This window comes from Nannospalax galili, unplaced genomic scaffold (genome assembly GCF_000622305.1).
Source record: "Nannospalax galili isolate Female #2095 unplaced genomic scaffold, S.galili_v1.0 scaffold427, whole genome shotgun sequence".
In the NCBI taxonomy this organism is placed as follows: domain Eukaryota; kingdom Metazoa; phylum Chordata; class Mammalia; order Rodentia; family Spalacidae; genus Nannospalax; species Nannospalax galili.
In genome coordinates this window covers 1,281,110-1,296,349 of record NW_008356259.1, presented here as the reverse complement: position 1 = coordinate 1,296,349, position 15,240 = coordinate 1,281,110, and the positions used below count along the sequence as shown (strand labels likewise).

The 15,240-nt window shown below is 41.4% G+C and overlaps 1 pseudogene; it reads right to left on the bottom strand.

The window, feature by feature from the left end:
• Positions 1–2,671: 2,671 nt before the first annotated feature.
• LOC103751048 lies at positions 2,672–3,950 on the bottom strand (annotated as a pseudogene).
• Between the last annotated feature and the right edge of the window lie 11,290 nt (positions 3,951–15,240).

Sequence of the window (15,240 nt, the reverse complement as noted above, 5' to 3'; positions counted from 1 at the left end):
AAGTAGATGACTGTGTGCTTGTGGGACAAAGTGGATTTTGAACCAATGTCTACGTGTTATTGCCAAGAAATAATAGAAAAAATTTTTTTTCTCCGCATTTCCACCCTGTAAACAGCAGCAGATATTCTAAAAAGGTTGAGAGCCACCTTACCATCATGGTCCTGTATCACTTTCATTGTGCTATTCTAAAAAGGCTGAGAGCCACCTTACATGCTTTTCCTCCTGTCTTTGTTCTCATCTGATGGCAGTAAAGTTATTTATGCCTGTGGCAAGTCAGGGCAGCTGTGCATGATATGAGATTGTGCCCCCTCCCCTAACAGAGGCCGGTAGTCAAAGACGGGTAAGATCTTCTGGGAGAAAGTCAACCTAAGACAGGAAGTAGCTGATGGACACTATGTGCTGATGACAGGTAAGGCTTTACTATAGCAGAAAACAACCCAAGACAGGCACGGTCCTTCTTTCCTAAATATAGCATAATCTGGGGTTATAAAAATTAAAGAAGGGGGAGATGTTGGGAGCTATTAATCCATTATGTACATAAGCTGTGGCAGGCTTGTTTACTGAGTTTGTGTTTTGCACACCAGTACCTAATCTGCCAAATCAGGAGGAATGTGTTTATATGGTGGAGCTACAACAAGTATTTGACCACTCCTTGACCCTCAGATACAGGTGGGAAAAACAGCTGTTAAAACTAATTGAGTTCTTCTGTATAAAAAGGCGGAGCTAAAATAAACCAGGGCTGCAGTCTCTACTGACAGCCCTCCCAAGTATCTTTTCTGTCTCTTGTTTTTTCTTTCAATCCTCACTCCCCCTTTCAGGTGCTGTCCATCTTGGGAAGCTGACACCAGCAATCCCCCAAACCAAAAGAAGAAAAATACTAATATTATTTTTGTTATGTAAGATTGAAAACATTTGGTTGCTAGAAAGTAGATAAAAAACATTTCTTTTTTATAGTTGGGGTTTGTTTGAATGTTGTTTTGTTTTGTTGAGACAGAGTCTCCCTATACACAGTCATAAGTTTGGTTTTTCATCAAATTTGTAGTTGGGCAACTGCTAACTCTAATATGTACATTCAGCTCCCATCTACAGGGCAAAGAAGAGGTTCTAGGAAATGTTCTTACCTGCTTATCTGAGAATTTTGGGGTATTCCTTAATTATAATTCACAGGAAAAGTTTTGTCCTGGAACACTTCATAAATATGAAGCACACTGGCATGGCTTCCACACTGACTTTTAACACACTAAACTATATACTACATTAGCACATTTGTGCTGCCAAGTACATTTTACTGAGAATTTCATACATGCATATAATGTGCTTTGCTCAGATCCAATCCCCCTTCCCTCCCCTGTCCCCTACACATCTTTTCCCAAATTCATGTGCTCTCGCTCTCGCTAGCTCTCTCCCTCTCCCTTGCTCACTCTCGCCCTCTCCCTCTCCCTCTCTCTCTCTCTCTCTCTCTCTCTTTCTCTCTCTCAGCCCACTGAATAGACTTTTTGCTGTCGACCATGCCTGTATGTGTGTGGGTGTGGGACTGCCTACCGCAGCATAGACAGTCTTTCAGAAACCACATCCCTGAAGAAAACAGACTCCCTCCCCATCAGCCATCAAATGCCAATAGTTTCTCAACTCCAGGTGGGACTTCATGAGCTCCTCCCCATCCATGCCGGGATTCTGACTGCCTTGATCTTGTGCAGGGCTTGTGCACTCAGCCATAGCTTCTGTGAGTTCAAGTGCTCAACAGTTCTGTAATGTCCAGCAAATGCTATTTTGTTGAAGACATTCATTTTCTCTGGCTCTTAAACCTTTATGCACCCTCTCCCTCAATGATGCCTGAGCCTTGTGGGGAGATAGATGGTGAGATATTGATGTCCCATTTAGGGCTGAGTGCTCAACAATCTCTTATTAGCTAAGTGTTCACTAGTTGTGGGTCTCTGTATTAGTTGCCAGTCACTGTAGAAAGAAGCTTCTCTGAGGAGGGATGAGAGAGCCTCATCTATGGATAGAGAGATACAAATTTAGAGGGAGTTTAATAGGAAAGGTTTTTAGTTAAGCTACATTATATTTTGTGAAATCATACTTGTACCTAAAAACCTAAGATTTACAAGAATCATTGGTTGCAAGAAAGTTTTTCCAAAGCATTGAAATATATATATGTATATAAAACAATAATTCTGATGAATATAAGCCTACCTCTGACTCCTAGCCAGATATTTTATTTATTTATTCATTTATTATTGTGTTTCAGGGTTCATTGGAGATCAGACGCGGCTGAGGCAGCTGCAATGCTGGGGATCCTCCTGCGCTGGAAATAGGCTTGGCACTCAAGACAATGTTGAATTTAAGGTAATTCTAAGGACTGTGAGTTTAGGGAAACACCTCAAATCATAGCAAAGGACTGTATAGGTCATTTAGGGCATAGATGAAGATGGACCTTTGTTGAAACAAAGTGGTGAGATGTAGAGTACATAGGCTTGAAGGAGGCAGGGTGGGGTGGGGGGCTGAGTAGGAGAAAAAGCTGACACAGCCTTGTGGAGAAGGCAGTGGGAAGGAATGGGAAACAAATGACTGTGGCAGCAGCACAAGAAGCAGCTGTACCCCAGGGCCTGGAGCCAGCAGGCACAGCGGCAGATCTCCTGGCACCCCCCCCAATTGTCCCCATGGCAGGTGCCTACCTATGGCACCAATGGGCCATCTTTGAAATAAAAATGCTGAGAGGAAGAGGTTGGTCTTCATGAATGCAGAGATCATCTTCAGACCCTCAAAATAGGCCATGAAGTCTTTCAGGCTTGGGAACATATCCAGACACTTGGGTTCAGTTATGCAGTGCCACTCAAAACATCATAAATGAGGAAATACACAAAAGTGATCTTGTTTCCTGAAAACTGTGGCTGCTTCGGCAGGAACTCAGAGGAGAGCTCCATCCTCTCTGGGATGCCCTTCAAGAATGATGGCTCCTGTTTCACAGTTCTGGGCTGCAGCATAGCTTGATGAACTGCATGCAAGCATCTACCACTTGGTTCTCTACAATGTCCACAGCAATCCTTTCCTCTTCTGTCTCCCCATACAGGTTGTGCTTGAAGACAAAGTAGTGCATGATGTTGCTGCTCTGGGTGACCTTGTGCAACCTATCATCTGGGTAAGGCAGGTTGGGAAAGTCTATGAATTTCTCATTCAACCACCGGCTTCAGTCAGAGTCAAGAGCACGCTCCAGGCTGTATCACTTCTCCTCAGAGCTTGAGTCTGTGTTCCGGGAGCTTGAAAACAGACTGAATCAGATGGGGTATCCCAGTATCCCAGGGCCCCGTGTCACAGGCATGGTGCAGCTGCTGCGGTCTTCTCAGACTAGCTTCAGCACTGGTTTCAGCAGGGGTGAGCCTAGTCAGCCAGATATTTTAGATGAAGCTTACTACCTCATTTGCTCTTCCACTTTTTAAACATATTGGTTGCTATTTTAGAATACTTCAAGAGGCTTTCCAAGAAATATGGCTCAATAATACCAACTAAAATAATTATCCCTCAAGTGACAGAGCATCAGAGCATGTTAATGGCAGCACAGTAAGAATTTCTTATACAATTAAATTTATCTGAAGCAGAATTAGAAAACTTGATTTTTATTGTTTATTCTCTCTCTCTCTCTGTGTGTGTGTGTGTGTGTGTGTGTGTGTGTGCATGCAGGTAAGGAGAGCATACATAGTGGAAGAAGGAAGATGTCAGTTGTACTGCTCTATAATTCTGTCTTCCTCCTTCAAAGCAGGTCTCTCACTGAAACCAAAGCTAGGTCGACAGCCAGCAAGCCCCAATGATGCTCCTGTCTCCACAATCCATAGCGTTAGGGTTACAGGTGTGTAAGGCCACACTCAGCTAGTGAGTGCTATGGATTACGATTCAGGTCCCTCAAAGCCCATGTGTTCCTCTTACCTGCTGAGCCATCTCCCCAGGCCCTTCATTTTACGTGCTACCAAAATCGTGCAAACTGTCATAAGATAAAGCTTGAAAATGATGATATTGATACCCAGAACATTTCTATTTCAATGACAGCCATATTTATCCACAGATTATATTTTGGTTTTCCAAATTCTTTGCTATCAATCAACATAGACCAAAATAAAGACATTTTAGTATCTTCACTGTCTTGCTGGCAAGTGTCAAGAATAAAGTTGTTAGTATTCAGACATGTTGTCTCTCAACAGAAGCTTTTAGACAAATAGATGTCTAAATTGAATAAATTACCAATCCCATCTCATTATTAAAGCACATCATTTGGATGATTTCTTTGCGAAGCCCTTTGTTTTAATAAAGATTTGGCTTACAATTTGCCATCGATGGTGTTCACTGTGTTGTTTGCTGTGCTTCTGGGTACCTTGTGCTCTTGGAGACCACCTGAATCTCATTTCTCTACCATTTTGAATTATGTGTTTGGAGCACCATGTAATGGCTTTGGCTGTGTGACCAGTAGTAGAATGATTCCAGAGCTGTTCCAACACTGCCTTCAACTTTAATTCACTTTGATTGTGTTGACAAGACCCAGCTGTGAACTGGATTATTAATGCTTCTATAGAGTCTTGCTGCTTATCACAAGCAAGAGAAATAGACTTGTGTCTCAACAGAGTCACATTTAAAGTGGTTTAAATGATCTAATGATAGAGTGGTGCCACTTTTAAAACAGTCAAAAGACAACATGTCTGCTATAGGGAAAAACAGGATAAATTTTGTATACGCTGACATGATAGCTTTGCTCTTGGACCTACGGGGGCCTATAATTCAAAAGTTACAGATACAAAGCTAGAATAAACAGCAGCAATAAAAGGATTCTCTCTGGAACATGTTTAAGCCCCTGGCAGTAAATAATCTATATGAACATTTTATCACTTAATAACCATGAGATTCATTTTAATTCATTCTTTTTCTTTACTTTAAAAAAATTATTGAGAATTTCATACATTCCAATAAGGTGTTTTAATCAAATCCACACCCGCTCTCTCCCCTCCAATTCCTCCCATATCTCCCCATCACTTTTTTCTGACAAAACTTCATGTACCCTTTCTTTTTCTTATGGGGCTTTTTGCTACTCTAACATTCCCCCCTCTGAAGAGGTAATCCTAAAATCTTTTAGGGATTAGATAAGAGCTCCCAAATACTTTTGACATTTTTGGCCTTTGGAACAGAGTATGTTGCTAAGAGGCCCAAAGATATTTTGACTTTTAGCCAAGAAACTGGCTAATTTTCTTTGGGGTCTTTTTACCCTAACTGCCTAGCCAATTCCTACCTCCTATTCTTACCACGCCATCCTCTAAGGGATTACCCAAACTGCCTATAGGGGATTAGGATGCAGACTGCTCTCACTTCTTCCGTGCTGAACAGGGACGCAAGGTGAGGCAATTGGGGTACCCCTTCAGTGAGTCTGTCTAAAAGTCTCCCAAATTGCATAACTCTTAACTGGGGAGAAAAGAAAGTGCTTGACTGGTGAATAGGAGATGTGAAGGAGAAGTAAAGGCAAGGGTAATTAGCATTACAAGTTCTAGATAGGGAACTAGGAAAAAGACAGAACTTGGAAAAGTTCAAATGTTCATATCAGAGTCCATTAGGATTGCTTGATGAGAGCTTCCAAAAGCATCCCTCTATTAGTTTCCTCCTCATTTTTCTTTTGTCTTCAAGGCTGGAGTCTAGAGTGATGGATTCAGGATTTGCTTTCAGGTATTTTGATAGCTGTTGGAGTGGTTAGAATCAGTGTCAGTTCCCTCGCAAAGGCTTCTAGATAGGGGGAGAAAACAAATTTAGCCATCATTTTAGAACAGTAGCTGGTTGTCTCCCTCAGCTACGAGTGGGCACTACAGTACTACAGACCAAGATATGAAGTCTTACATCTGAGCAGCACTTTGTGATTAGAAACAAAATCATCAATGAGAAATAACTGTCTAAATAACATTTTATGTAGACTTAAGTCTAATGTCTGGGAAGTGTAAGCACTTGAACTCTTAAAGAAATATACTGATCACTTTAATCTTTGGTTATACTTTGCTTTTGGGTGTTTAAGACATATGCAGTGATCTATTCTTGATGGTCAGAAATTTCTGGAATAATATCTCTCTTTTATAATTTCAGTTCTGATGAGTAAAGTTTGAGGATAAAACTGTTTTTTACCATTTGGGGGGACTGTTTCAACTTAGCAAGTGTCCCTTGATAATCTGAACCATATTACCCAGTATTGCCACCTGTCTGTATGTTTCCCACCAATGTGAGTCTTGGAATGATTTTTGCAAGATTTGAAAGATACAAGGAAGAAGGCTGGGGAGATGGTTTAGTTAGTAAAGTGCTTGCCATGCATTTTAGATTCCTATCACCCATGTAAAAAGCTGGACCTGGTGGTATGCGGTTATAATCCCAGTGCTGGGAACAAGGTAGGATACAGATGAATCCCTGGAATATATTGGCCAGCTAACCTGACCAAATCAATGAGTTCCAGGTTCAGTGGGGGATCTCATTTTGAAAATAAGGCGGAGTGTGATCAAGTAAAAGACATGGCATTGAATGCTGGCCTTCACATGCACAACCCCCCACCATGTGCACATACCTTCAAATCTATGTGTTTACACAGATACAACTCTCTTGTTCTCTCTCTCTCTCTCTCTCTCTCTCTCTCTCTCTCTTTCTCACTCTCTCACACACAGAGGAAAAAAGTCAGGAGGGAGGAGGAAAGATAGTTATATATATATGCAAGGGAAGGAAGCAGACATCTTGTAGCTGATCCATGTTGTTGCTGACCCACTGGTTTACTTCAGTAGTCTGAACCAGTGTCTGGTTCACAGTTGCTGTGTCCTGCCTACTTTTATTTTCAATGTTGATGTGCTGGATAGCTTTAGAGTCAACTTGATACACCTGGGTTGAGGGAACCTCAACTGGGAAATTGCCTCCATTGACACATGTCCATGGGGCATCTTCTTGATTGTTGTGTGATGTGGGAGGGCCCAGCCTACTGTGGGTGGTGCCACCCCCTGGGTAGGTGGGCCTGTGCTGCATAAGAAAGCAGGCTGAACAGGGGCCAGGGGAGCAAGTTAGCAAGCAGTGATCCTCCATGGCCTGTGCTCCAGCTCCTGCTTCCAGGTTCCTGCCCTGAGTTCCTACCTTGGGCTCCCTGATGAACTGTGACCAGGGAGCTGTAAGATAAAATAAACAAACCCTTTCCTCCCCAAGTTGGTACTGGTCAGATTATTTTGTCACAGCAATTGAGAACCGAACTAGAACAGTTGATAACCCCCAAAGCAGGAGAATGCTGTAAGCAGCAATCCTCTATGGCCTGTGCTCTAGCTCCTGCCTCCAGGTTCCTGGCCTGAGTTCCTACCTTGGGGCTCCCTGATGGACTGTGTCCCAGGATATGTAAGATGAAATAAACCCTTTCCTCCCCAACTTGGTACTGGTCAGAATATTTTGTCACAGCAATTGAGAAACAAACTAGAACAGAAATTGGTAACAGAGAGTGGGGTAGTGCTCTGACAGATATGACCTTGGTGTTTTTAGGAGGATCGTGGAAGTTTCGTTCAGAACTTTGCACTGGAAAAGCCATTGAGTGCTCAGAATTTGTTGTTGTGGAGCTGGGAACAATTATGCTGAAAGAGTTGTGAGCAATGGAAGCCTGGCTTCTGAAGCTTCAAAGGGAAGCAGAGACTATCAGGGCTGTTCATGTGATATTTTGAATTGAGAATCTGTGGGTTCTGGTCGGCTGGGGCTGAAGAATCAGCTGTGATTAAGTGTAGACCAGAACCTAGGCTGGAGGGATCATACAGCTGCTAAAGGTTAAGGCTAGCAACCAAAATGTAAAAGAAGAGACCAGAACCTGAAGTAAAACCATTGCTTTAGTGGGACAATTGATGCTGATTAGCTGGGGCTGAAAAATCAGCTGTAACTAACAAGTATCACCATGGTGAAATCCCTGGGAAGCATTTCCTCAGGGACTGAAGGGTCCTCAGGAAGCATGGTAACCAGTATCACCATGGTGAAATCCTTGGGAAGCATTTCCTCAGGGTCCACACACAAAAGCTGTGGTCAAGAGGGACCCGAGCCTCCATCTCTAACTGAAAGCAGGACTTGGTAATGTGTAAGAGTCTCCTGCATGTTTTTGATGTTGAAAGTGTGAAGGGGTCACAGAGAGCAGCTGAGGCTTGGCACTCTGAAAGGCCAGGAAAGGCCATAGGTGAAAGTGCAGCTTCAGTTGCAGTGAAGACCCCAGGATTGAAGGGGCCATGGAGAGAATCTGAGGCTTTGCACCTCAAGAGACAAGAGGCCATTGGTGAAGGTATAGCCTCAGTTTCAGTGGACTTCAGCTTTTTGGAGATGCTGGGACCATGGGATGACCACCAAGGACAGCAGTAGGTGTGGAATGGAGCTGGCCTGGGCCTTCAAGACAAGCTATGTGTGCTGTGGACGGCAGAGTCAGAGAGGTGGAGTTGCCAGAACCCTTTGGAGCCCAAAAGATCATGAGTGAATCCCAGATGACCAGGCTTTAGCTAGTTTGTTGAACTTTGGTTTTGCTTAGGTGTACCTGATTCTTCCCTTTGAAATAAGACAGTACTTGTTTTGGATTTTACAGAAGCCCACACACCATTAAGAGACTTTTAAAAGACACTATGGACTTTTAAGTGTTTGGATTTTTTAAGGACTGTGAAGCTTTTAAGGTTGTGCTGTCTTGTGATAGGTAACATCATATCTTGTGGACAAGAATTAGAAGGGTTATGGTTTAATAGTGATGTGTTTGTGTGTCAAGTTGACATGGGGTCAATTAGCTTTAATATCAACTTGACACACCTGGGTTGAGGGAGCCTCAGTTGGGAAATTTCCTCTATTGACTGGCCTGTGGCCATATCTGAGGGGTATCTTCTTGATGAGTGATGTGGGAGAGCCCAGCCCACTATGGTTGGTGCCACCCCTGGGCAGGTGGGCCTGTGCTGCACAAGAAAGCAGGCTGAACAGGGGCCAGGGGAGCAAGTTAGCAAGCAGCGATCCTCCATGGCCTGTGCTCCAGCTCCTGCCTCCAGGTTCCTGCCCTGAGTTCCTACCTTGGGCTCCCTGATGAACTGTGACCAGGGAGCTGTAAGATAAAATAAACATACCCTTTCCTCCCCAAGTTGGTATTGGTCAGATTATTTTGTCACAGCAATTGAGAACCAAATGAGAACAGTTGATAACCCGTGAAGCAGGAGAATGTTTAAATTTTGGCTAAAGGTGGCTTCAGAATACCCCTTTCCCTGAGTTCAAGATAAGAAAAATACGTTTCAAGCAGTTCTGGGGCTTTCTAGGCCCTGGTTCTGATCTTCCCATCTGCTTGTGTGTCTGTGGACTTTGAGCTTCAGCATGGTACACAGCTTTCAAGGTCTTGCTTAAGCATCCCTTATGATATAAAATATGGTCAAATATGTGTGCTCAGATGCTTACACATATGTGTGTAGCTTACTGATTCTGCTTCTGGCGTTGAATCCTTAGTGATACAGAATTCTTAGGCAAACAAACCCTGGACGTAGCTAGAGAATGGAATAGATTCTGTATTGTCAGGTATTGCTTTTCTGTGCTCAAGGAAGATGGGATGGGGTCAACAGACTACAACACTGAACATAGTAAAAATTTGTGAATTCAGTATACTCTCTATCTCTGTCTTCAGTTTAGAGAACTAGATGAATTTATTAACAAAAGAAGTATGTGGTTTAATTTACCTGTTGTCACTTATTTTCCTCATACACAGAAAAATTCTCTTTGTGTAGTTAAAATATTATACCTTGAGAGTCAGGATTGCTATTGCCTAGTTATTTAAACAAGTTACTGTAATAGAATTATTGTAATTGGTAGGAAAATCGCAGTTAGCACCTTAGCAATTAATTGCTAAAAGAAAATGGATCAATAGCTTCATAGCTCTGAGGGGAATAATTTTGAATCTAGAATTTTACCCATAGCTAAACTCTAAAAGTAAAACCTTAAACAATATATACTAACCGTACATCTTTAATGTGATGCAGTGGGACGTTGCCATAGATTTATGCACTGTGAATTTAGTAAAACAGGATACATGTTGTCTATTTCATAGTCTTAATCAGGAACAACAAATAAAATCATTTTCAGTAATAAAAGAAATCAGAGTTTTCTTCCTAAGCATTCTTTCTGAGAAAATTAAGAATGTGTTTTATAGATTAAAAAAAAAAATCAAAGAAAGAAAATATGCAGAATAAAAAAACTAGGGCAGCTTGACCACAAGAGCAAGTTTTAGAAGAAATCCAAGGAAGAAAGCAAAAAACTAACTTGTCTTAAACAAATGTGGGACATTTTGGGATTTCAAGAATAACACCCTTAGTGCACTTTCTGCAGAAAATAACAAAGTGGAGATGGTCCACCACATTAGGAATAAAACTAATTCCTTTCCTTTTCATCAAGAAAGGGCAATACAAACTTCAGGGGTAAAGAATGGGGGTTGCAGAAGAAATTCATAATCAAAATATCCAATTATAATTTCTCACTAGAAAACGATATGTTCAAGAGATAAATGTTAATTCATTTTCACTCTCTGGGCCTGCGTCAGTGACCTACATGCAACGGCTGGGCCCTACATCCAGAAGGTTTGACAACCTCCCCAAAACTGAGCCACCCAGTGGGAACCAAATGTTCAAATATGCGAGCCTGTGGGGGGTATTTCAGATTCAGAATAAGAATTGGTCCTTTAAGTGAGAAGATACCTAAATAGGTAAATGCCTGCGGCACAAGCATGAAGGCTAGATTAAGGATCTAGTAACTCATGTTAAAACCAGGCATGGTGGTGCTCCTGGTTCAGTTGGGAGATCCTGTCTCAAAAAATGAGGTGGAGAATAAGAGAGGAAGATATGTGATGTTGACCTTTGACCTAATAGTCACATGCAAGGGCTTGCAGACCTGGACACACACATACACTGACTGCACACAATTGCACACATGCATACACACACAAAATGATTATGTGACATTATGGGAAATCGCATTAGTGTTCTGGGAAGCACTCTAAACAAATCACAAATGGAAGAGATAAACTAGTTTATTCAATTATCAAGTGTCATTTTGGAGACTGAAATCAGACAATGCCAGAGTTTTGAGACCTGCAGCCACTGCCCCAAAACACCATGAAGATCACAAGCATGAGGCTTGGGGTCTTAGCCCACCCTGCTTTAGCAGGGGCAATCTGCTTTCTGGCTGATCTTTGTGAGAAGCTGTGACAAGCCCTGCTGGCCCACATTGACCTGCCCCAAGGCCATGCATCCCTTTTCATGAAGGACTTCACCCTCTCAACAATGGGCCAAAATGAATCCTTCCTCCTTTAAGTTGCATTTGTCACATATTTGGTCACATGAGAGAAAAGTAACAAATGCATAGATGTACTGGGATGACACATAGAACCCCAAACTTCAGGCTCACTTAACCATCTTAACAAGAGATCGCCCCCTCTTTTTGGATAAGATTGTCCCTACCTGACTCAATTATCTATTGCTTTCTTCCCTCTTTCCATTGCTCTTTCTGGAATCTGATGTTATTATTAACATGCCTACCATGTTCGGAGCACATTGCCACATTCACTATCTGTAACCAGCTTCTCATTTGGAGCATTTAAAATACAATGTAGAGAAATGGAATAACAAATAAATGTTACTGTTTCAATATGAATCAGACAAGAGTGAAGAAAGGAAAAAATAAATTTATGGTAAATAAAATAGTGTAACTAATAAATGTAGTGCCCATAAGCACAGTACAGTCATTCCAATGTTGCGTTTTTGGTAAGTTCAAGGTATATCTCGAATTGCATGAAGCAAGTCTGTCAGTCCTGTGTGTTCATTTCATGTCTCTGTTACTTGCTGGTAAATCCTATAATATTTCAAAAATTTTCATTGGTATTATTTATCTTATAGTGACTGATGGTTAACGATTTTGGTATAGTATTAGAGCTTTAGGGAACTCTGCCCTAGGAGCTCCAATGGATCTGAAAATGAGGTAGATGTTGTTCAAGGCCTGCTAATAACAAGACCCATTCTGTAACCCCTGTGTCAAGGAAAAACTGAATTTTTAGTCTTATTACTTAAGAAATATATTTATTAACACTATGTTATAGGTCATCATTCTTCCAATAGATCTAGAAGGAATAAGTTGAAATTTCCTGGACAGGACTATAGATCCCATTAAAAGCAGTAGCAGTTCATGGGAAGAGGCCAAACTCTCAGCGTTATTGGACTATTTTTGGAGGCAGTTGATTGGAGCCCTCATGAACAATTTTGAGGCATTCAAGACTTCAGTGGGGGAAGAAACTGCAGAATTTGTGGAAATCACATAAACGCTAAAGTCAGAAGTGGAAACTGAAGATGTGACTCTACTGCTCCAGTGTCACTATGAAACTTTAATAAGTGAGAAGTTGTTTTGAAGGGATTGCTGTGGGACAGATGAGACGACACGAGGAGATGCAGGAAACGGGGTTTATTTAGGCTGCAGACTGGTCCAGGGGACTTCCATCTCAAAGTCTTCCTCCTGGAAGGAGGAAGCATTCACCCCTTATACCTTAGGCAGTGAGTTATAGTAAAAAGGAAACCTATACATTGATTGGTTAATAGCAAATGTCTTAAAACCAGGCAGATTATTATAAATTTAGAAAAGAAAGAAATATGCTAAAAAATATCATGTCTGGGGGCTGGAGAGATGGCTCAGCGGTTAAGAACACCGGTTGTTCTTGCAGAAGACCCGGGTTTGAATCTCAGCATCCACATGGCAGCTAACAACTGTCCATAACTCCAGTCTCAGGGGATCCCACAGCCTCTTCTGTCCTCTGCAGGCATTGCCTGACATGGGTGTACTTACCCACATGGAGGCAATACACTCACACACATAAAATAAAAATAATAAAATATTTTTTAAAATATCCTCTGTCTGAAAACCATTGCAAAAGCCTCCATCTGAGGCAAATGGAACTAAGGAAGTTTCATCAGGACACAAGGCTGGTGTCTAGCTAGATGTGTTAGTGTTTTAGCCACAGATTTGTCAGGTGAAATTTGCTGACAGAGACAGAGGGAGAAAACAAGGATTAAAATCCACATTTTTCTTAAATATTCCATTTAGCTACATCAGGACTGTGCTGGACAGCTTTAGTGTCAACTTGACACACCTGAGTTGAGGGAACCTCAATTGGGGAATTTCCTCTATTGACTGGCCTGTGGCCATATCTGAGGGGTATCTTCTTGATGAGTGATGTGGGAGAGCCAAGCCCACTATGGGTGGTGCCACCCCTGGGCAGGTGGGCCTGTGTTGCATAAGAAAGCAGGCTGAGCAGGAGCCAGGGAGAAAGCCAGTAAGCAGAGTTCCTCCATGGCCTGTGCTCTAGCTCCTGCCTCCAGGTTCTTGCCCTGAGCTCCTGCCTTGGGCTCCCTGATGAACTGTGACCTGGAGATGTAAGATAAAATAAACCTTTCCTCCCCAAGTTGGTATTGGTCAGAGTATTTTGTCACAGCAATGGAGAAACAAACTAGAAAGTACTAGAAAGTACCTAACAAAGTACTTTTCGGGGCTGGAGAGTTGGCTCAGCGGTTAAGAGCACTGACTGCTCTTGCAGAAGACCTCGGTTCGATTCTCAGCACCTACAAACTGTCCTTAACTCCAGTTCCAGGGGAATCAAAGCCCTCTTCTGACCTCCGTGACATTGCACGACATGGGTGCAGTCACATAATGCAGGCAATACACTGGTACACATAAAATAAAAATAATAAAATATTTAAAAAGTACTTTTTTTGAGGTGGATTCCACTCTTGGCAAAGATGCTATAAACAATAACAAATAATTTAAAATATTACATCAACTCAGTTGGTTCAGCGGTGTCAGAATTTAACAGCATTGATTCCAATTTTGAAAGTTCTTCTGTGAATAAAATGATTTCAAATATCATCACTTGCTACAGAGAAACTTTTCCTGAAAGGAGGACCCAATGATATAGAAACCTTCATTGTTATCTTATTTTAAGAAATTGTCAAAACCATTCCAGCTTTTAGCAGACACCACCTTTATCAGTCCACAGTCACCAACATCACAGAAAGTAGACTGACTAACTAGAGGTCCATAGTATCATTAGCATTATTAATCAACAAAGTACTTCTTTGGTCTTTTTAAGACAGGCTCTCCCTGTAGCCCCAGTTGGCCTGGAACTCACTATGGAGTCAGGCTGACCTTCATCTCACAGACATCTGCCTGCCTCTGCCTCCCAAAACCAGGTATGAAAGGCACATGCCACCATGCCCAGCTTCAAAATACTACTTTATATTAGGTATGTATAAATTTCAGGCTTAATACTATTGCACACTTAGAGTACGAAGTTGTGTAAACATAACTTATATATGAACTGAGAGCCCAAAAAATGTGTGCAACTTACTTTACTGCAATGTTTACTTTGTTGAAGTGATTTGGGACCAAATCTGCATTATGTCTACAGTTGAGAATATTTTTTAAAGCTATCAATAAGAAGGCTAAAATTTCACAAGAATATTATTAAATCTACCCATACTGTTTTGGAAGAATAATACTAACAAGTGATATAAACGTCAAGTAAAAAGATACAAAGATGCATCAGTAGTGAATCAACGAAGTGTAATCTAGAGTTATAGTAATTATGCTACATTAAATAGAGTTCAAAGTGATAGATTGTAAGTACTGATGATCTTGTATTTATTAGAAAAAGTTTCTTGAAAATAAGGAATGAGTCATGAGTAGACGACTTACAGGTGAGAATAGGCCCTGGAGAGCATCTCCGTGGATTGTATGAGAAACACCGAGTATCTGAAGGCAAAAAGAAATAAAGTAATGTAAAGACTAATACATTAGTATTAGTATTGGGGATAATGTGGTCAAATAAGACTGCATCTCAGAAATATGTTTTGTTTATATGGTAAAAAGGATGCAAATCCAAAGAGTAAATTTGGAATTAAGTTCTGCTGGCTCTGAACTCACTATTTCTTCTGAAGATAATCTTGGACTCCTGAGCTTTCTGCCTCCACCTCCCAAGTACTGGGATTACAGGAATGTGTCACAACAAGCAGCTAAACCTTGCCTTTCTATCCAGACCGAAGACTATAGGTTATGGTGGCATATGGGGAACTATAATCGCTTAAGAATTTTTACAACCGATGTTACTTTTTTTTCTTTTTAATTAAAAGAAGCATTACATTACAACAGCATTAACCTATTCAATAACATTTTTCTGAGCTA